This window comes from Hibiscus syriacus, unplaced genomic scaffold (assembly GCF_006381635.1).
Source record: "Hibiscus syriacus cultivar Baekdansim isolate YM2019G1 unplaced genomic scaffold, ASM638163v2 tig00010888_pilon, whole genome shotgun sequence".
Classification (NCBI taxonomy): domain Eukaryota; kingdom Viridiplantae; phylum Streptophyta; class Magnoliopsida; order Malvales; family Malvaceae; genus Hibiscus; species Hibiscus syriacus.
The window spans coordinates 234,675-253,581 of NW_024062236.1; the positions used below are offsets into that span (position 1 = coordinate 234,675).

General features: G+C 34.8%; 1 pseudogene; it reads right to left on the reverse strand.

Annotated features, from left to right (window-relative positions):
* Nucleotides 1-889: 889 nt before the first annotated feature.
* LOC120204424 lies at nucleotides 890-2,531 on the reverse strand (annotated as a pseudogene).
* Nucleotides 2,532-18,907: the final 16,376 nt, after the last annotated feature.

Genomic DNA, 18,907 nt, shown 5'->3' on the forward strand with positions numbered 1-18,907 from the left:
AAGGTTTAATAAAAAATTTCAATTTTAAAGTTTATATATAATACCTCAAATATTATTAAATTATACTAAAATGACACAAATATAATTCCTAATAATATCATTAAAAGACTTTTTTACTTTGGTTATAAGGTAATATATATTTAGAATTTCTTTAACTTATTAACAAGGCACATACACCATGTAAATATAATTATTTAAAAAATATTAAGGAGAATAATACTCTTTTTAACTACTTAGGTCTCCTAAATACTAAATACACCAGCTCTTTCTCTTAATTTATTATTTATTTCCCTAAAAATGTAAAATAGGATTAAATAAACAACTTTTATTTCTCCAAACTATCCTTCAATTGAGCATTTGAGCCATTACTTAGTTGTTGGACTATCAATTTGAGCCCATGATCCAATTGATTTTAATCATTATAATTTTCTCTTAAAAGAATGGCTTTTTTACTAAGAAAGAAAAATTAGCTATTTGTACCCAAAACATCTAAAAGGAGTGTCATTCTTTTTCCTCACTTAGACTACTTGATGAATTCTGATAATAGAATATTTCAAAAGTTAATTTAAAACAAAAATCATTAACTTTTAAGGAATTTATAAGGAATGAATTAAGAAAACACTTACCCAGTATTATAATCTTAGAAAATAATATCAAGGCATTCATTAGCAAAAAGAAAGACAATCTCACTATATATTCAAAGTTTTGGCACCAGACGTGCACGGTAACGGTTCACTCAATCATATAGTACTACTGTCATCAACAATTTGACAGTAAAAATGAGTCTCAAAATTTATACAATCATCTCAAACTGCTGTAAAACTCCATAATTATTGCGATCAACGTACAGTGGGAATCACAATTCACAATCCCGATTACATATTCAAAGTTTTCACGATGATGTTGAAGATGAAGGAGAAACACTGAAGGGTTCCTGTTCCTCACAGGTGAGCACGTCATGTGGACCAGCTTCCTCTCGGCCGACTCCCATAAGGTCAAGGTAATTGAGGTAATGGGAGATTATGTTGTTCATCGAGTCGCTATCGCCTTGACCACAAACCTGATCTCCATAAAGCACATTCATGGTGGTTCCAAAGCCTGGAACCCTTTTGGCCAATGTGTCGTTCTTGGTCGGTTTCCAGTTTCCGACGAAGACGTCGTGCGCCGATGGCTGGTGTTTCTTCACCGGCGTCATCCACCTCCACATTGCTGTCTGGAAAGCCAATGTTGCGTTGTCCTCCAAGTATTCTGGGTGGTTCAACAAGTCCACTTTCAAAGCCTCCCCGGTGTCTCCGTAGTTGTAGTTCCTGTGGAACATGAAAAGCCAAGTTTTAATGGAAAATCACTATAGATTACCGGGTTCCAATGTTTGAATCTTGATAGATTATTGAAATACAAAATAAGTATTCAAATAGGAACAAATTTATTTCAATAAGGATTCAAATAGGCTTAGAAACTTATGTTAAGATGGGTAAACTATGTTTAGTATCTAACTATCATTTTGATTCCGTTTTAATCACCTAACTATTATGAAGGTTTTTTAAATGATGATATGACATTACTTTATAGTAACACGTATCACCGTTAATTTGTTAATGACAGGCAATCAAAACGGAACCAAAATATAACTTTAGATATGATTTTGAAAAAAATAATAATTGTGTGATCAAAACAAAGTCAAATTAATAGTTAGGTGACTAACTACGTATTTGCCGATTAAAAATGTGCGTACGTGGAATTACAAAATTTGAGGTGAAAATTTAGACTATAATACAAAGAAAATATCTAAATAAAAGAATTTAAAATTAAGACCCAAACACCCTTCAGTCCATCCCTGGAGATCAGTTTTGTTATGACATACCAGTATATAGGCAAGGCACCACGGCCATGATATGAAACACCAGGGGTGCAAGGATAGGTATATTGTAGTAGTCATCACAGTACACTTTGCTGGGGCTCATCTCCTTGTTGTAGCATAGACCCCAAGCCAATGGTCCCCCGGTTGCCACTCCATAGCCACCTGAAAATCATATGAACCACAGACATTATTCAAGTAAATCATAAACACTTCATTCTACCATGTAATCAAGACGATAAGCTATATAAAAGTACACTTTATTTACTCACATGAAGTTTTGCTGCCGACATGTCCAAGAAAAGCAGCAACTTCCTTCATATTCTGAAGCTTCTCCCCAGTGGTACCAAAACCATGAGGCTGATACTGAGCTGCGGCAGTGATGAAAGAATGGTAATCCCAGAAGCCAACCGCATGAGCCACCGGTGTGTTGCGCTTGGGAAAAAGGTTCTCAAATTGGTAAGTCTGGAAATAATCAGAAATGGTGTGGTTGCAACAGAACTTGGACCAGCCTTTACATTCCCACCCTTTGTCGCACAATTTCTTGCCCTTGACTACCTTCACCAATGGCTTCACAGATTCCTGACAGTTCCCCAGCGCCAGCAGCATCGCGATTGTCGAAAAAAGAAGCCATGTGCACTCCATTGCGATTGGTGCGGGAATAGGATTTGGTTTTTGATGGAGTGGAGAAATCAACACTGGGGTTTATATTAATTAAGAGTGAAAGTGAGTTTATAACTCATTAGGGGAAGCGCGATTTTCAGGGTTGATGAATGATGGGTACTTCCTATGTTCAATTTTGCTTGCTTTGTATGGTTCGTAGACTGCAAGCAAGGTTAAAGCAAATGTTTGTTTTACATTTTTATCGTGCGACTAATGAGTAGCACCAACTTAATCAATGACTGTTATAAATAGTATAAATAGATACGTGTAGTTGATTGGGGTGTGAGTAATGTTGTTCCAAAATGAAAATTTTAATATTTTTTTTAATAAAGAAGAGAGAAATTAAGCAGCTAAGCAAAACTCCATTGTCCGGCGGCAAAACACAAAGCACAAGCCAAAGGAACGAGTACAAGCCATTCGCGCCAAACCATCCACTAGGCTATTATTCTCGCGAGATGCAAACGTAAACTACAAAGTCCAATTCCGAGTGAGTAAACGCATAATGTGCTGTACCATCGATGAGTCACCACTCAACCCCGAATCAAGACCAATCGCGCGCGGACAAAGCTTCCTTACTATCTGTTTCCTCAGTTACCAATTGTAAACCCAAGTTTCACGCCATAGATAGTCCGTCAAAAATTCCCAAAGTTTCCCATCCAACAAACCCCAATGACTTTGGCAAAACTCATGATCCAACCGCACACTTGATCCCATAAGACACCCCGCAAGTAGTCAAATCTGTGTCAACCCGACGAGCACCGTCCATATTAAGTTTAAACCAACCAACGGGTGGAGGTTTCCACAGAAGAACACGATTAACAGGGGCTGCCCGTCCTTCCAACAGTGAAGTTCGGGCCGATATTTCATGCACAACTTCCAGCTATAGGCGTTCGTTTTGTTGCACCCCACTCTCATTTGTGAAGTTTGGATTGGAACACCCAAAGTACTATAGGTTTAACGTTTACCTTTGGAGTGGTACGGTGGTTAGAAGAATTTTGTTCTCCCTTAATGACCAATACGACAAATGAAAAGATGTCTCAAAATTAAAAAAAAAAAAGAACTCAAACGTATAATCTAATGTATATTTTCAATATTTAAAAAGTACACTTAGTAAATTAATTTTTTAAAACTACTGTATACATTTTTTTCTTATTCAATCACAATGCTTTTGCAAATAAAATACTTTCAACTTTAAATTTTGATAGAGCGCTCTCTTCGATTGTCGTAGTTAGTGATAACTTTTAACCTCCCATCTCGTCCGTTATCACCGGTGATAATGCATGGGACACGCTAATAGTAAGTTACGTCAGGGCATCTCCTAATAAAATGCACGGGCTTAAAATTAGTTGAAATGGCTAAATCTAATTCTGTAGGTCTGCGCATCTTCTGTCAACCACTTGATGAATTATTTAAGTGATCCACCACGATTGTCACTGCCTAGCAGCCTAGGCTAGTGCGATGTAACACGCTTTCTCCTCCCTAATCTTGACACTTAAAACTAGCTAATGCTCGATTTTCTTCTACACCCTAATGGTTAGATAGTGTTTACTTATGTTTTATATCCTCATATAAAATAATTGTAAGTATTCAAAATCAAATTATTTGTAGTTATCCTTATAATTGTAGTCGTGCACTTCTTGTTGGATTTTCGAAAATGAAGTGTCGGCAAAACATGAAATATAAAAAGTATAAATCAACCTGAAACAGTGGCGGATCCAGGAATTAAACAATGGGGGTCCAAAATAAAATTATAATATTCATTAAAAAAAAAGTTACATAATTAAAAATTCAAAATAACAATTCATTCAAAATGCAAAAAAATAATAAACACTAGAAACAATTACAATTGTTCTCGACGAGCTTTCATTCCTTGAAATTGTTTCAAGATTTTTTCATCATCGATTTGGACAAGAACATCTCTTTCCATATAAGTGACCAAACAATCATTTAGAAATTGATCACCTATGCTATTTCGCAACTTATTCTTCACGATGTTCATTTAGAAAATGCTCTTTCCACACTTGCAGTTGCTACGGGGAGAATCAATACCAACTTTATGAGCAAATAGACTTGTTGATGCACTTGATGCTTCTTTGTCTCGACAAGCTTCATGGAAAGTTCACCCATATCTTTCAATACCCAAAATCTATCATCCCTCTGCATATCAACAATAATTATCAAGTTGATCATCAAGGGCTAGTCTATCAACACTTGTAAACTCATCGGGATATAATTCAGTAAGTCTAAGTATCTTTGTTTGTCAAAAGAAGAAAATTTATCAAGTGGACTCAAAGAAGCCATACAAGTCAATAACTCTATACTAACCTCATCAAATCGGTTGTTTAACTCTTGAAGCTGAAGATCAATAACTCCCAAGAACACTTCAATTCAAAAATGATGAATATTAGTAGTATCCAAACGACAACGTTTCTTTCTTCCCGGAGGAGTATACACAACATCCATATTAAGAATATCAATGTTATTCTTGTTACAAAATGAAGAGATTATAGCAAAAAAAGACTCTCACACGTTTTCCCTCATATTTTGCAATCTTTCTTTAGTTAAAGTAACAAGTGACATAGCATTGACAATATCTGATCTTTTCTCTGTAAAGCTTTGTAATTCATTCATAATCCCAAATATTCTCTCATCAAGTGAATCATGAAAATGAAATCAAATGACTATTGCAAAACTCACATTATCGACTTTTCTAGCATCATCACCATTTTGAGCATCGTTACCAATCAAATCAAGCACCTCGCGTATTGTAGAATACAAATCAATGACATTCAAAATCAACTTATAATGAGACCCCCAACGTGTATCACCCGGCCTACCTAAACCAAGTTCTTGGTTTAAACCTTTTCCAGTCACAATTTTACCATTTTCAAAGGCTTTTGCAATTTTTTCAGCTTGTTTTCCTTTAAGCAAATCTTTTCGCCTACATGATGATCCAACAACATTCAACAAATCTCCAAGTGTATCAAAAAGCCAACCATAATCTTTATTTTTCTTAGAAACGGCAACAAGAGTTAATTGAAGTTGGTGAGCAAAACAATGTATATAGTATGCAGATTGTGTTTCTCTCATGATTAGAGTTTTAAGACCATTAAGTTCACCCTTCATTACTAGCTCCATCGTACCCTTGCCCACGAATTCTTGAAAACTCAAAGAATGCTCATCAAGCAAAGAAAGATAGCTTCTTTAAGAGACAAAGATGTGGTATCTCCAACATGAACAATTCCAAGAAACTGTTCTTTTATCATTCCTTTTTTATCAACATAATGGACACAAAGCCATTTGTTCTTTTTGAGACACATCATTGACTACTAGTATTCCAAAATAATCCTTACCAAGATCTTCCACAATTGCCTTGGTAGTTTCTTTTGCACAACAATTGATAAGCTTTTTGAATTAAAGGTGCAATCATTTGATTATTTTAGGTGCATTTTTCAAAACAACATTTACCAAATCATCATTCTTTTCTGCAATCCAATTCAAAAGTTCAAGAAAATTTCCCTTGTTACTTGATTCATCATATTCATCATGTCCACGAAATGTCAATCCTTGATGTAAAAGAAATCTCAAACAATGAAGAGAAGTAGTCAAGCGGATTCGGTAGTCAGCTTTTGCTCGGTTGTTGGTCTAAAGAAACTTTCAAGGATGACTTAAAGTTCTTTAAATTCTCAAACTTTTGAAAAGCTTGATTATGAGCACTATTAATTCCACCAACATGTTTTCTAAACCGAAATGGCCTCCAACCTCTAAACCATTAACAAAAAATGCATCTCCCCTGCAGCTTGGTAGTTTCATTCTTAAACAAGTAATAAACAAAGCAAAATGCAGCATCTTTTGAAACACTATACTCAAGCCAAGAATGCTTATTAAACCAAGATTCATTAAAGCGGCGTAATGTACCTCTTCTGAAGTCCGTTTGAGGAAATTTGTGCTTCTTTGGTTGGCAAACACCTCTTTGTATGTATTCTTTCCTCACTGCTTCTCGATCCATTGGATGATAATTAATTTTTTTCCTTTTAGCCGGATCATGTGGAATAGAGATATCATTAACTTGGACTTTTCATCTCTTGATGCAAATGTTGTACTATCATCTTGTGTAATACATGTAGATCTCATTTCGGTTTCTTGAGTTTGGGGCATATTATTTGAAGGGAAAGAAAATTCTTGTTCGACTTGAGTTGTTGAAGGTTGAGTTAGTGTCGGTGATGAGACACAAATTGGCACTTGTGAAGAACTTGCATCATTCTTTTTGGACTTTTGAACAAACCAATCCAACGTTCCATTCTTATTCTTTCGTTGAGAGTTCATCTTTTCATCATTCATCTTCTTACTACTACAATCACAAAATTTACAAATCACAATAATTATTGATTATAATTCACTATTAGTAATTATATTTATTATCAAAGAAATAAGATCTTAATTACTAATTAAATAATTTTAATGGATTCAACTTAAAAACTAAAATATCTAAATTGCTTCTACTTAAATTACACAAATTTAGTATACCATTTTTTCTCCCTCCCAAAAATACATATTAGTAATTTTACATATCACAATTTAACATTCAAATATTTTCATAAAATCACTAAAATCTATTAAATTGATTCAAAATTTATTTTTATCTCTTAATTTTAACTCACTCAAATTCAAAAAAAAAATTCAAAACTTACAAACTCAAATATAAATTTAACTAAATTTAAGAGGGTAAAAGAATGAGTAAGAACCTAATTATCTAAGGAAAAGGAAAGAGCAACAACTTACCTGTAGTTTGGTTGAGGAAGTTCACCGGAAAATCGTCGGTGAACGGCGTCGTGGCGGGTGGTTTAGGCTCAAACAAAAGACTGAGAATTGAGTAGCAGTGGCCAGTGGGGGTTGGAGGCTTGGAGTCTGTGGTGGATTTGAACTAAAACGTAAAAGAGAAGCTTTAGTAATAGTTATTATACTTTTATCCAACCAATTGTTTAATTAATTATATAACCCACTAACTCATTAGACTAAGTGCTAGGAAAAATGGTCTCATCAACCTTTTTCTTTTAACTTTTAAATTTTTTAAACGAAAAGAATACAACAATGCATTCTTCCCAATAAAAATAAAACCCATTTGTTGATTCATCCCTAAGCCTATAGCTTACGTTGAAAATACAAAGGGTGTGTACAAATTTCAACAAGTGCAGAAAAGTCAAAAAAAAATTAAAAAAGTTGTGCAGAATTTTTATCTTTGTATATTATATTAAGTGTTAGTATTTTTTTAAGTAAAATGAGTATGCAGATGCTACCTAATGGGCCACATAGGTCCGCCCCTGACCTGAAATACAATCAATTAATATAAAGTTTAAAAAATAAGCGTAAACTACTCAATTGATCATTTAACTATTTAGCCTTTTTACTTTTGTCAATCACACTACATAATTATTTAATTTGTTCAATCAGACCAGTAGCCGTTAATGTTTGACGGGAATACTGACGTGACAATTAAAATAATTTATATATTTTTACATTAGTCCTTCATATTTATATATTCTCTCAATTGGTCATAATTTAAATATAATTTAATAAATAACCATTCAATCAGGATCTGACACGTGACAGCACATAAACGTGACATGTGTCGTTAGTGACACATGTCAATACATTATTGGAGATTTTTTAATTTAAATTTATTTAGTGAAATAATTTTCTATCCAATCAGGAGGTGGCACGTGTCACCACCCGATTGGATAGAAAATAATGAGATGAAATTTGCTCTTGGATGGAATTGAACCGAGGACCATAAGGATGAACAAACACACTCAAACCAATAAGACAAACCCCATTCTTGTTACCATGCTTACATGATTTTGTATATAGTTATTACTATTCTGAATTTTATTTTTCTACAGAACATTGTTCGCTTTATTTTTCAAAATTTAAAAGAAAATGTTTTAAATAAAAAATTTTAATTTTAATTCTATTAAATTTTTATTTTCAATGATTATATATAGATTTTACATTCTCAATATATAGTATATTTTATTAATTTTTTTTACATTCTTAATATATAAATTTAACATCTTTTAAATTTATTTTTAATTTTTTAATAATTTTGATGTAAAGTATTTAAAAAATATTTTTTATAATCAGAAATAATTAATTTATTAATAGAATAACTTGAATCAATATAAAAAAAATTAATTCTAATTTATTTTTACTTCTATTTTATTTTATCATTATCAAGATTTAAAAGGATAAATACAATTTGTTGTAAACAATAAACCATTGGGGATGTTTGGTACATCACATAAACGTGACATGTGTCGTTAGTGACACATGTCAATACATTATTGGAGATTTTTTAATTTAAATTTATTTAGTGAAATAATTTTCTATCCAATCAGGAGGTGGCACGTGTCACCACCCGATTGGATAGAAAATAATGAGATGAAATTTGCTCTTGGATGGAATTGAACCGAGGACCATAAGGATGAACAAACACTCAAACCATAAGACAAACCCCATTCTTGTTACCATGCTTACATGATTTTGTATATAGTATTATATATCTGAATTTTATTTTCTACAGAACATTGTCGCTTTATTTTTCAAAATTTAAAAGAAAATGTTTTAAATAAAAATTTTAATTTTAATTCTATTAAATTTTATTTTCAATGATTATATAGATTTACATTCTCATATATAGTATATTTTTATTAATTTTTTTACATTCTTAATATATAAATTTAACATCTTTTAAATTTATTTTTATTTTTTAATAATTTTGATGTAAAGTATTTAAAAAATATTTTTAATCAGAAAAAAATAATATTTAATAGAATAACTTGAATCAATATAAAAAAAAATTAATTCTAATTTATTTTTACTTCTATTTTATTTTATCATTATCAAGATTTAAAAGGATAAATACAATTTGTTGTAAACATAAACCATTGGGGATGTTTGGTGCAGTGGTTGGGGTTTTGTTTATCATCTATTTGATCCCAAGTGCGATTCATTCCAAGAGCAATTCCATCCCTTTATTTTCTATCCAATCGGTTGGTGACATGTCACCTCTTGATTGGATAGAAAAATTATTTAATTAAATAAATTTAAATTAATAAAAATATCCTCCAATCATGTATTGACATGTGTCATGCTCCTGTGCTAACACATGTTAGATCTTGATTGAATGGGTTAATTTATTAAATTTAATTTATGACCAAGTGAGAGAATATAAATATGGAGGACTAAATGTAAAAATGTACCAACTATTTTAACCGTCACGTCAATATTTCCTTTAAATATTAGCGGCTAGTGGTCTGATTGAACAAATTAATAAGTGGTGTGATTGACAAAATTAAAAGATATGAGACAAAAGTAAAAGGGCTAAATAGTTAAGTGGTCAACTGAATAGTTTACCCAAAAAAAATAAAAGTATATTATAATAGAAAATTTATTAAGAATATAAATCTTTTAAAGTAAAATAACTATCATTTTAAATTAAAATTGAAAATATTATATTTTTCACAATAATTTATATAATTGTATAATTATTTCGATTGTAATCTAAAATGTTATTATTAATATATACTTGATTATAATTAAAATTTTATTATTTATGTATCTTTTTAGCGTAAATAAGTAGTAATTTAAATTCAAATTTTACCTAAAACATTTTTATTATAACGATCATATAACTTTTAAATTGAATATGATATTTAAATCAAAAGCTATCATAAATTTAGGCTAAGCGGCGGAAGAATAAAATACACATGAAAAGTAGACGTGAGACTGCGATACTAATACTAGGTTCCCTTCACATTAGCTGAGAGGGCAGAGAGACGAGTCCTTAGCCGACATCGCTTCATTTATTCATTTATCAAATGTGTTTTATGTATATTTGCATTTATAAAATAAACTGTTAAATTAAGTTTGATTTTTAAAATACTTTGTAAAATAAATAGAAGGAGAAGTCGATCAATTTGATTTTCACAGTGAAATATAATGTCTGTTAAACCAAAAACATATATTAATAAAGCCAAGAAGAAAACCATTTGATTTTCACATTGAAAAAAAAACCAAGAATTGATCACTTCCTCGAAGCAATTCATCTGGTGATTCAGACCGTTTATCGTGTTCCTTCTCGATTCCTGTAATGTAAGCAGTACAGGAGAGCAAAAAGTTCACAATAAACACCATGGGATACAATACAAGTTTCTTTTCTCATCCATTGCGTAGCATTAAAAAAATGGAGGAACAATAACATCCTACACAGTTACTGCATAAAGAAACCTTATACAACAGTACAGAATCCATGGCAAAACAAACTAAAACTTACAAAGAACAAAAGGTTAAAAAGGTTGTCTTCAATCAAAACCAGCAAACTTGTTAGATAAAAGAAATCCCGAAAGGAATACCAAAAGCATGAGTTTTTTCACATGTGAAGAACTCTGCAAAGCCTGTTAAATGAAAGAGCAGGGTTTTACAGAAAGGAAAGACTTATTCCACGTTAACCCTGATTGTGTATTTCGATTCCTTCTTCCAGTACTGTTTTCAGAAGCCTAAAGCTCTTAGTTGCATCCTTAAAAATTCCCATGGAAATATGGAATTCAACTTCATGTGTACCATCATTCTCTTGAGCTCAGTTTCATCCTTTATCACTGCCCACTTGCATACAACTCGTGTAAGGAAGCATTGGTTGAGCATCTTTAAAAATCCCCATGGAAATATGGAATTCAGCTTCATGTGTACATCATTCTCTTCATGTGGCTCTTGATCAAGCAAAACTCATGGCAAATAACGAACGAGCTCGGCGAAACCTTACTACCGATCCGTCTTGCCACTCTTGTAATGCCCCAATGAAAATGCTCTCCACGTCGTCCGTGATTCCTGAGGTTAAATCATTTGGCAAGGCATTATCCCTCAAACGGTCTCATCAAGCTTCTTCAATTTAGATCTTGGCCCTTGGCTTGGTATTAACATGGAAGACACGACCATCCGCACTGGACATGAAACTCCATGGTATCTTTTGTTCATCTTGTCTATTGGCTGATCTGTAAGAGAAGGAATATTGAGGTTTTCAATGGTGAAACCAAGACATATGCTCTTTCAACGTGCCTGTGCTTGGGTGCAATATTTTATAACTGCTACTGCTCAATTAGATCTTGGCCCTTGGCTTGGTATTAACATGGAAGACACGACCATCCGCACTGGACATGAAACTCCATGGTATCTTTTGTTCATCTTGTTCTATTGGCTGATCTGTAAGAGAAGGAATATTGAGGTTTTCAATGGTGAAACCCAAGATATACATATGCTCTTTCAACGTGCCTGTGCTTGGGTGCAATATTTTATAACTGCTACTGCCATTGCTCATTCTTCTCGTAAGTGCATGGGTGGTCCAAGCCAGAACTTGATTGGCACTGTTTGAACTGTGACGACTGACGACAGTGTGTCTTCGACAACCATAATGGGTTCAGCAGGTGGAATCTTACGTGATCATACAATAATTGGATTGTGGTTTTAGCAAGAACCTCGGTTTTTCAACTATCCTCCATGGTGAGTTATGGGCAATATATGAAGGCATCCTCATGGCCTGGTCCAAGGCATTCAGCCATTCACGTGATTGGTGATCCAGTCAGATTGTGCTCTAGTAGTTAAGCTCATTAATGGACATGATGTATCCATTAGTCCTGTTCCTCTTGCTGGAACGTTTGTTTCATGGCGTAGACTCACTTGGGAGACCCGTATCTGTTGGATTAACGGACAAGGTAACTCAGTTGCCGATAAATTAACTAAACTAGGTCCTCCAAACCTTGCAAGAATTTGTTACTTTGACACCCTACCTCATCAAGTTGTTTCCTTAATTGATCTTTATGCTAGATAGATTCCTATAACTTCGCCTTTTGATATACTTTCAATTCAAAAAAGTAAAAAAGGCGTTCTCGCGTGAAAGAGTCTTCCACGGTTTGGGCTACATAGGACGAACGAGCTCCTATGTGACAATGTCTTGGAACCAAAATTCTTGAGGAACCAGAGGTATGCAAGGAAGCACAACAAGAAAAACGGAGAGTCTGCCAATGAAGAAGATTAAACTTTTGATGGCATAAGATCTACCTTTGATTAGTGTTTTCTATTTATTTTTTGCAATGGAATTGAGCTTTTGTTCTTCAACTATATCTCACTTTTAGTTGTATTGTTGTTTTGAGATTTTTTTTTCATTGGTATAAGATTTTGACGCTATGAGCTTATCAATATCAAGAACATGTTGAGTTTTGGCTGCTCTTCATTTTCCTTTCCTCAATATGTTCGAGTGTTAGTCAATTAATTTAGTTTCCCGTAGGGTGAGTTTTATGATTTTCATATTTATGAAGATGCTCATGTATGGTTTTAGTTTTATGAGCATGTCTAAGTATGAAAGATAGCATTGAAAATTTGGATTTTTAAGTTGTAGATGATGATGCATTGTCCATAGGACAAGTTCTATTATTTCCATTTTTTAGATTGGAGAGATTCACGGTTTGGTTCTTATTAAGCATTCTTATCTAGTAGAGTATCAAGGAATAAAGCCTAGAATTGTTGTTGAATACTCATAATCCCCCCCGGGGGGGGGGGGTTATTAGCATTAGGCGCTGGTGCTGCTGCTGGCCATGAATCGTAACTGTGTTATTGAGCCGGTCCGGGATAGTTCCATCGAATAAACGAATGCTAATAAATTCTATGGTTTGTTTAGAGACTGATCAGAATTATGGCATGTTTTGCTGGCATGAGTTTGGATTATGATTGGATTTAGGAGTTATTGATGGCTGTGGTATTGCCTTGAGTAGTTGAAAGAAGAGAACTTGGATGTGGCTAATTGTTCTGATTACTGAGCGTATTCAGCTAATCTTTGGAGTAAGAGTAATCAAAGACCAGAGACACCCTAAATAGAACTTGGGTTCAATTACTTGGTAGTGCTGAGAGTGTTCTCGATTAAGTAACATTTTAGGTCAAAATTTACTATTACTTCTTGTGTCATATAAAGTTTTTTTTTATTTATTTCTTGTACTTCAATTTAAAGTTCTTTTATCCATGCATTTTTCAAAATTTAAAATTTCGATCCTAAATCAAACAACTTTGAATTATATCAAGTCAAAATGTCTTATTCCCATGACGAGGAACATGCTGAAACTGAACAACCCCGATCCTTCTCATTACTCCACAACGTGATTCACTAAGTAATTCTACTTCGACTTGTTCCAACTGCCGTTTCGCCTTGATCGCTTCCAACGAACGTTATTACTATTTCTCATTGTTGCGCCTTGGAGCTGATTACGCGTTGCCAAAGCTCAAATAGTGGGTTCCATCATGCATTGCTCGTTCTAATATGGAACGATCGACCTCAATCTGCGATTCGAACACAAACAGGTTGCGATGCAACCAAATGTGCCATATTATATACCCAAACCAGAGATCTCACTCCTCAATGTTGAAAGTATTGTTAAATGGTTTTCAAGTTTGATAACCAACTTTAAAAAAAATGATTTTAAAGTTTGGTAAATGTTTCTTTGAAAAATAGTTTTTCAAAATTTGGTAGATGTTTGTTGAAAATGATAATGGGATAATCACAATTAATCCCTAGCTTTAGGGTATTTACAAGATTAAGTCCTTAAGCTTCAACTATTAATACCTAGTTCATTTAGCTTCAAAATCATCCCAAAAAATCATTTTTCTCCTATACTAGAGAGCTTTCTGTGAGTAGTGAGTGTTTGTAAACACCTATAAATTTTCTCTCTTAGTAAAAGATCTACAGCAGTCCGAGACGTAAGCAAATTGGTTGAACTCCGTTATCAATTTCGGGTATTATTTTCGGCTTTTATTCTCATTCTCACTAATCTGGTTATAGAGAAATTACTGTTTACTCGTTTATTTCCCACAACTGGTAATCAGAGCTTTTGATTGTGAATTTTGTCATTTTTTGCGAGGTTACTATTAATTACTATTCACATGAATAGTAAATTTCGTGAATAGTAAAAATTTTGTCGGCGATACGAGTTTGTCGACGGAGGTGTTATAATACATGGTGGTTCGCACAAATTGTCAGAAACGGTCCAAAGAAGCCAGGTTCAAGTGGGAGCGATGGCTCCAGACGAAGGGAATGTGAAAATTGAAAGTTCGATGGTGTGGACTTTGGCTTTTGGAAGATGCAGATTGAAGATTTTCTATACCAAAAAAATCTATATAAACCTCTCTCAGAAAGTAACTTGAGGGCATGAAGAATGAAGACTGGGCTCTTCTTGACAAACAAGCACTCGGAGTTATCGATTGACGTTGTCCCGCAATGTTGCTTTCAACATAGAAAAGGAAAAGACCACGGCGGGTCTTATGGCGGCTCTCTCCAGTATGTATGAGAAGCCATCAGCCTCAAACAAAGTTCACTTGATAAGGCTATTATTCAATTTGCGGATGGCGGAATGGGCATCAGTGGCTCAAACACCTGAATGAACTCAACACAATCACAACCCAATTAAGTTCCGTGGAAATTGAATTCGATGATGAAATTTCGAGCTTTAATTCTCTTATCATCTTTACCAGACAGTTGGAATGCAACTGTTACAGCAGTCAGCAGCTCATCGGGAAACAACAAATTAAAATTCGACGATTTTCGGGATCTGGTACTGAGCGAAGAAATTCGACGGAAAGAATGGGTGAAGCATCAACCTTCTCAGCCTTGCACACGGAGTCCAGAGGGAGAACTTCAGAAATAAATTCAAATCATGGAAGATCCAAATCCAGAAGGGGAAAATCAAGAACGGGAAAGAAAGATTTTACTTTATAACTGCGACAAGAAGGGTCATTTTAAAAGAGATTGTCGAGCACCGAAGAAAAATACCATGCACGGAATCTGCCAACGTGACAAAGGAGACAGGTGATGTCATGATTCTAAGCTTCAACAGTCCGATTGAATCATGGATCTTGGATTCAGGGGCATCTTTCCTCTCCACCCCATGCCAAGAAATCATAGAGAACTATGTCAGTGGTGATTTGGGAATGTTCATCTAGCTGATGATGAAACCTTGAAGATCGTCGAAAAAGGAGACATCCGACTAAAGTTGTCAAACCATACCACCTGGACGCTGAAAGGAGTGAGACATATTCCTGGCCTCAAAAGAAATCTGATTTATGTAGGACAGCTTGATGGAGAAGAATAATACAACCTTTTCAGGCTGTGAAGGAAGATTACCAAAGGATCACTCGTCATTGCTCGTGGTAAGAAGACTAGTACTCTCTATGTAACCTCAAATTTAGAGAATATCATTGCAGTAGCAGATGCTGATGGAAAATCAAACCTATTGCACCAAAGGCTTGGCCATATGAGCAAGAAAGAGATGAAGACACTTTTGTCAAAAGAGAAGCTGCCAGATCTAAAGAATGTAGATGTCGGACTATGTGAGAATTGCATCTTTGGCAAATAAAAGAAAGTCAGTTTTGCAAAGATTGGCAAGATACCCAAGGCAAAAAAGTTAGAGTTGGTTCATACTGATGTATGGGGACCATCTCCAGTTCCATCCCTTGCAGGCTCACTATATTATGTCACCTTCATCGATGATTCAACAAGGAAGGTGTGGGTTTATTTTCTGAAGAAGAAATCAGAAGTCTTTGATACCTTCAGAAAATAGAAGGCCATGGTGGAAAACGAGACTGGTTTGAAAGTCAGCATTGAGGTCTGATAATGGAGGAGAGTACAGAAATAGTAGATTCAGAGAATTTTGTGAAAACAATGGGATCAAGATGGAGAGATTAGTTCCCATGACACCGCAGCAGAATGTGTAGCAGAGCGCTTGAACAGAACTCTGAATGAACGTGCCAAAAGCATGAGGATACACGCCGACTTTCCCAAATTGCTATGGGCTGAAGCTATCAACACTGCAGCTTACCTGATCACCATTGGCCCTCAGTTCCCTTGGATGGCGGAATACCAGAGGAAGTTTGGAGCAAGAAATAAATAAACCTTTCACACTTAAGAGTATTTGGTTGTATTTCTTATGTACACATAAACACTGCTAAAAGAAGTAAATTTGTTACTAAGTCCAACAAATATGCCTTTGTTGGTTATGGCGGTAATGAGTTCGGTTACCGTTTTGGGACTATGAAATCGGAAGATCATCATAAACAGAGACATCATTTTCAATGAGAATGTGATGTACAAAGAAGATCAACCATAGAATCAAGTAGCTCAAACACCGAAGCTGAAACAAAGAAATTTGTTGAGTTCGAGGAGATTTCTGGAAATGATGTTCAGATCAGTCCTAAAGCAGTTCAAGAAGAACCAGGCACATCGGAACTAAGACCTCCTTCAGAATTCCTAAACCAACCAAGCGGTATTCTCCTGCTTTGCACTATTTGTTGCTAACTGACAATGGTGAACCAGAGTACTATGATGAAGCAATGCAAGTGGAGGATTCAGTCAAGTGGGAGTCTTCCATGAAAGATGAGATGGACTCGCTTATGTCAAATCAGACATGGGAATTAGTTGAATTAACACCAGGCAAGAAAGCGCTTCATAACAAGTGGATTTACAGGATCAAAGAATAGCACAATGGGAGCAAACGCTACAAAGCAAGATTGGTTGTCAAAGGCTTTCAGCAAAAAGAAGCTGCAGAGAATTTATATCTTGAGCAGTTAGATGTAAAGACAGCTTTCATTCATGGTGATTTGGAGAAGAAATCTATATAAGGCAGCTAGAAGGCTTCATAGAGGCAGGAAACAAAAACATGGTATGCAGGTTGAAGAAGAGCTTACATAGTTTAAAATAAGCTCCTAGAAAGTGGTATAAGAAGTTCGATAGCTTCATGAGTAGCAGTGGTTTTACCATATGCCAAGCAGATCATTGTTGCTATATCAAGAGGTTCGACAATAGCATCATTATTTTATTATTATACGTTGATGACATGCTCGTTGCAGGCTCAACATGCAAGAGATTATAAACTTGAAGCAAAATTGTCGAAGCAGTTTGCTATGAGGATCTGGGCATTGCAAAGCAGATTCTTGGGATGAGGATAAAGAGAGACACAAAGTCGGAGACTTTGATGTTATCACAGGCTGAGTAAATCAACAAAGTACTCTCCAGGTTCACATGCAAGATGCTACACCAGTAAGTACACCTTTAGTTGTTCATTTTAGACTCTCCAAAGAACAGTCACCAAAGACGGACGAAGAACGTGCACACATGGTGAAGATGTCGTATGCCTCAGCAATTGGAAGTCTGATGTATGCCATGGTTTGTACCAGACCAGATATTGCTCATGCAGTGGGTGCTGTTAGCATGTACATGAATAATCCAGGAAAGGTACACTGGAAAGTAGCCAAATGGATCCTTATATATCTACGGGGTACCATAAATAAATCACTTTGTTTCAAAGGTGGAGATACGATACTAACATGCTATGTAGATGCTGACTTAGCCGGAAATGTCAACATTAGAATAAGCACTACAGGGTATGTCTATACTCTAAGAGGAACTGCAGTGAGTTAGGTTTCTCAACCACAGAAGATAGTTGCTCTCTCCACAACTGAAGCAGAATATGTCGCTGTTACGGAAGCTAGCAAGGAGATGGTTTGGCTCCAAAGTTTCTTGGAAGAGTTAGGCAAGAAACAAGAAAACAATATCTTGTATTGGGACAATCAAAGTGTTATCCATCTAGCAAAGAATCCATCTTTTCATTCCAAGACGAAGCACATACAATTGTGATATCATTTTATTCGGTCTCTTCTGGAAGATGGGATTTTGAAACTGGAAAAGATTAGTGGAGCTCAAAATCCGGCAGACATGTTGACAATGACGGTGACCACAGATAAACTGAAGTTGTTTTCAGCTTCAGTTGGCATGCTAGAATAACAAGACTGGAAAGGTTGCTGCATCGATCGAGGTGTGAAGACAGATTAAAATCAGTCTTCAAGTGGGAGATTGTTGAAAATATTGTTAAAATGGTTTTCAAGTTTGGCAACCAACTTTGAAAAAATGGTTTTCAAAGTTTGGTAAATGTTTCTTTAAAAAATAGTTTTTCAAAGTTTGGTAGATGTTTGTTGAAAAATGATAATGGGATAATCACAATTAATCCCTAGGCTTTAGGGTATTTACAAGATTAAGTCCTTAAGCTTCAACTATAAATACCCTAGCTCATTTAGCTTCAAAATCATCCCAAAAATCATTTCTTTCTCCCTATACTAGAGAGTTTTCTTGTGAGTAGTGAGTGTTTTGTAAACACCTGTAAATTTTCTCTCTTAGTAAAAGATCTGCAGCAGTCCGGAGACATAAACAAATTGGCTGAACTCCGTTATCAATTTCGGGTATTATTTTTCCGCTTTTATTTCGCATTCTCACTAATCTGATTATAAGGAAATTACTTGTTACTC